The sequence below is a fragment of the Bos taurus genome, unplaced genomic scaffold (assembly GCF_002263795.3).
Source record: "Bos taurus isolate L1 Dominette 01449 registration number 42190680 breed Hereford unplaced genomic scaffold, ARS-UCD2.0 Leftover_ScbfJmS_52, whole genome shotgun sequence".
In the NCBI taxonomy this organism is placed as follows: domain Eukaryota; kingdom Metazoa; phylum Chordata; class Mammalia; order Artiodactyla; family Bovidae; genus Bos; species Bos taurus.
Window position 1 is genome coordinate 23,965 of NW_020191822.1, and position 5,379 is coordinate 29,343.

The window sequence follows — 5,379 nt, forward strand, 5'->3', positions numbered from 1 at the left end:
AAAGAGATTATTATAATTCACAGCATAACAACCCACCCAAAAGCACAAAAGAAATTAAAAACTCCAGACTTAAAAATATTTAAAAGTAAAGAGTAAGATTGATGATTCACTTTGTGCAAAGAAATTTCAATTAATCACAGAAAAAGACAGTAATTGAGGAGTGATTGGAACCAAAAAATGGGCTGACATGTGGAAAGTTAGAAAACTGTTAGGAAAAATCTTTCCTCGGAAATATCTCCGCAATGCTGCTGCTGCTAAAGTCGCTTCATCGTGTCCGACTCTGTGGGACTCCATAGGCGGCAGCCCACCAGGCCTCCTCTGTCCCTGGGATTCTCCAGGCAAGAATACTGGAGTGGGTTGCCATTTCCGTCTCCAAATCTCTGCAATACAAGCAGATAAAACTATTCAATGAAAAGGCAGATTGGCAAAGAGGATTCACAATAAATGTAACCCAGTATATGTTATCTATTAATATAAGAGTCTTGTCTTACATCCAAAAAGAGTTTGCAAACAAAAGGGTAGAAAATGGTATCCATGCAAATCGTCCCAAAGTGGGAATTGCCAGTGGCTGTACTGGCATTAGATGAAATAGATTTTAAGAGAACTTTTTTTTTTTTTTAACAGAATAGTAACAGATTTCTATATTAAAAAAAAAATCAGTACACAAAGGAGATGTATGAGTTATATATCCATAAGGTCCCCCACAGCCTCCCCAAATATATGAAACAAAAAGTGACAGAACTGGATAGAGTACATAGTTCTAAATAATCCTTGGAGACTTCCAACACTCCATTTTCAATGAGGACAGGCACATAGACAGGAGACCAATAGTGAGATCAAGGAACGGAACAGCTAGACCTAACTAACATCTGTAGAGCACACAGCCAAGAAAAGCAAATATGTTTGGAAGCAACACAGGCAAGCCACAAAGCTTCCCTTGTGGCTCAGCTTGTAAAGAATCCTCCTGCAATGCAGGAGACCTGGGTTCAATCCCTGGATTGGGAAGATCCGCTGGAGAAGGAACGCGCTAGCCACTCCAGTATTCTGTCCTGGAGAATTTCAAGGACTGTATAGTCCATGGGGTCACAAAGAGTTGGACATGACTGAGTGGTTTCACTTGGAAAGCAACAGCAAAGGAGACAGGGAAGTTTGCTACCTTGCTTGAAATGGGCACACTTGAGAAGCAACCGGGATGACTGCCCCATGGTCCACCCCCTGCTGCACCCATGATCCATCTTCAGTGACCACCCTACTACACTGGATTTCTGATCCCCAAAGACTCTAGGCAGGCCCTGGAAAGTGGGAATCAAAAGCGGACTGTTAAGAAGCTTTGTCATCAGCACCCCTGTCACTATCTGTGATGGGGAGGGAGATGGGAGGGAGGTTCAAAAGGGAGAGATATATGTATACCTATGGCTGATTCATGTTGAGGTTTGACAGAAAAGGGCAAAATTCTATAAAGCAATTATCCTTCAGTAAAAAATATATTTAAAAAAAAGATGAAAATCACCATGGTAAAGATGGGATGAATGTCATTACATGTTCATTATACAAAGTGATGCAATTGACAAGGACCTTTAGTTGTTTCTGTGGCATATAACATTCTAAAATAGTAACTGGAATTGCAGCTGATAACATTATGCCAGTGTTGTCCAATTATAAGGCAAAGCAGCACCAATATACATTATGAACAACAAAGGCATTGACATTTCTAGGAAGTTAATATAATTTCTAAAGTATTTATATTAACATTGTACCCATAGAAGTATAAATTAGAAAAGGTGAAGCATCTCTTAGTATTTGAGAATGCTTTCTGTGCAACTCAGCTTATCAAATAAACCTAATTATTGTAACATCTCTCATCTACAACGTGAAGGAACAGGCTCTTTGTGATTTTCCAGAGGCCTTCTGGGAAATATCAAAGTCAGTTTGAGATCAAGCAGATTTCATTTAGAATTTTATTTTGGAAAGACAGAATTTCACAAGTTGTTAGAAATGTCAAAAGTTTTGTACAATTTGCTAAATACATTCATGGGTCATGGACTTCCCTGGTGGTTGAATGGTTAAGACTCTGCCTTCCGATGCAGGAGACACAGATTTGAGCCCTGGTCAAAGAACTAGGATCCCACATGCGATGTGGAACAACAAACGATGCTGGAAGACTTGAATGTGTGTGTGTGTGTGTGTGTGTGTGCGCATGCACGCGCACGCGTGTATATGTGTGCACAGGCACACGCACATGCTCAGTTGTGTCTGACTCTTTGCAACCCCATGGACTGCCAGGCTCCTCTGTGCATGGAATTTTCCAAGCAAGAATACTGGAGTGTGTTGCCATGTCCTCCTCCAGGAAATCTTTCTGACCCAGGGATCAAACCCGCATCTCCTGCATCGGCAGGAGGCTTCTTTGCCACTGGAGTCTCCTGGGAAGCCCAGAAAACGTGAATACCTCTGTGTAAATAGAACAGCAACAACAACTGATCACACCTTGCACAATATACAAAGATTAACTCAAAAAAATGAATCATAGACCAAAATGTAAAATCTGAAGAAAAAAAAAAACAGAATTAAAAAAAGAATCATAGGTAAGTAAGAAACTGTTTGGCTATCCATTTATCCAGAGTATTGATAAGAAGATTTCAAAAGTAAATATTGAAGGGAATGTGATTGCAAATAGCCTTATCTCTTTTATTTATTTATCTATTAAACATGTGGTTTTAATTTTTATTAAAGAATCCTTGTATAATTTCACTGAAACTAGGGAAATGTGGCAACAAAGAAGGGAAAAATTCTTGCTATTGCATCGAGGGCTTCCCTGGTTGCTCAGTGGTAAAGAACCTGCCTGCCAACGCAGGAGACGCAGGTTCCATCCCTGATCCCACATGCCGTGGAGTAACTAAGCCTGTGGCACAACTCCTGAGCCTGTGCTCTAGAGCCTGGAAGCCACAGCTACTAGACCCACATGCTGCAACTGCTGAGACTCACATGCTCTAGAACCCATGCTCTGCAACAAGAGAAGCCACCGCAACGAGACACCCATGTACTACAACGAGAGATAGGCCCCAGTCTCCACAACTAGAGAAAATCCTGCCCAGCAACAAAGAACTAGCAAGCCAAAAATAAATACATAAATAAATAAAATTAAGTTGCATCTACATGGGCAAACTAAAAGTCATACCTACGAATCAGTCCTATAAATCAAAGCAAAAACTACATTTTTTTTCTTTAAAACTTTAACTGCATGTGTAAGCATGAAAACAATGATCTCTTTTAGAAGTAAGACTGCTCAGTTCTCTTACAAATAAAAGACGCGATAAATCAACAAAGAGCACAGGACATTATTCTGATAAGACATAGAATCTGTGCCTTCTAAGGAGATTACTTAGAAGATAAGGAAAAACCTTTTACAATCTCTTATTAAGAGCAAACCTAGGAACAAGTTGCCTTAGCAACTGTCAAATACACAATACCATATTATTAATTATAGTCACCATGCTGTACATTATATCCTTATGATTATCTATCTTATAACTGAGAATTTGTACCGTTTTTGGCTTCATAACTGTTTCATTTTTTGTTGTTGTTGCTGTTCAGTCACTATGTTGTATCTGACTCTGCAACCCCATGGACTGCAGCACGTCAGGCACCCTTGACCATCACTATCTCCTGGACACTGCTCAGATTCATGTCCATTGAGTCGGTGTCTGTGCTAAGTCACTTCTGTCGTGTCCGACTCATTCTGACCCATGTACTGTAGCCTGCCAGGCTCCTGTGTCCATGGAATTGTCCAAGCAAGGATACTGGAGTGGGCTGCCATGCCCTCCTCCAGGGGATCTTCCCGACCAAGGAGGGATCGAACCCCCATCTCTTACATCTCCTGCTTTGGCACTCGGGTTCTTTACCACTAGCACCACCTGAGAAGCCCAAAAGTAGATGAGGGTTTCCCTCATGACTCAGTGGTAAAGAATTTGCCTGCCAATTCAGGAGACTTAGGTTCAGTCCCTGATCCCAGAAGATCCCACATGCCACTGAGCAGCTAAGCCTATGTGCCACAACTATCGAGCTTTCTTTGAATCAGTGATGCTATCTAACCATCTCATCCTCTGATGTCCCCTTCTCCTCTTGCCCTCAATTTTTCCCAGCATCAGGATCTTGTCCAATGAGTCAGCTCTTCACATCAGGTGGCCAAAGTATTGGAGCTTTAGCTTCAGCATTGGTCCATTCAGTGAATATTCAGGGTTGATTTCCTTTTGGATTGACTGGTTTAATCACCTTGCTGTCCAAGGGACTGGAAATCCTCACAATTTGAAACCATCAGTTCTTCAGTACTCACCCCACTTTATGGTGCAACTCTCACATCCGCATGAGACTACTGGAAAAACCATAGCTTTGACTAGACGGACTTTTGTCGGCAAAGTGATGTGTGTGATTTTTAATATGCTGTCTAGGTTTCTCACAGCTTTCCTTCCAAGGAGAAAGTGTCTTTTAATTTCATGGCTGCTGTCACCGTCTGCAGTATTTTGGAGCCCAAGAAAATAAACTGTCATTGTTTCTAATTTTTTCCCATCTCTTTGCCATGAAGGGATGGGACCAGATGCTGTGATCTTAGTTTTTCAGGGTTTTAAGCCAGCTTTTTCACTCTGCTCTTTCACATTCATCAAGAGGCTCTTTAGTTCCTCTTCGCTTTCTGCCATTAAAGTGGTATCATCTGCATATCTGAGATTGTTGGTATTTCTCCTTGTGTTCTTGATTCTAGCTTGTGTTATATCCAGCCTAGCATTTCACATGATGTACTCAGCATAAAAGTTATACTAAATCAGGATGACAATATACAGCCTTGCACGCCATTCACAATTTTGAACCAGTCCATTGTTCCTTGTGAGGTTCTAACTGTTGCTTCTTGACCCACATACAGGTTTCACAGGAGACAGGTAAGGTGGTCTGGTATTCCCATCTCTTTTTAAAAATTTTCCACACTTTATTGTGATCCGCACAGTCAAAGGCTTTCATTTTTCAATATATTTTTTATTGAAGTGTAATTAATTTACAATGTTATATTCAGTTCAGTTCAGTTCAGTCGCTCAGTTGTATCCGACTCTTTGCGACCCCATGGATGGCAGCACACCAGGCCTCCCTGTCCATCACCAACTCCTGGAGTTCACTCAAACCCAGGTCCATTGAGTCAGTGATGCCATCCAGCCATCTCATCTTGTGTTGTCCCCTTCTCCTCCTGCCCCCAGTCCCTCCCAGCATCAGAGTCTTTCCAATGAGTCAACTCTTCACATGAGGTGGCCAAAGTACTGAAGTTTCAGATTTAACATCATTCCTTCCAAAGAACACCCAGGGCTGATCTCCTTCAGAATGGACTGGTTGCATCTCCTT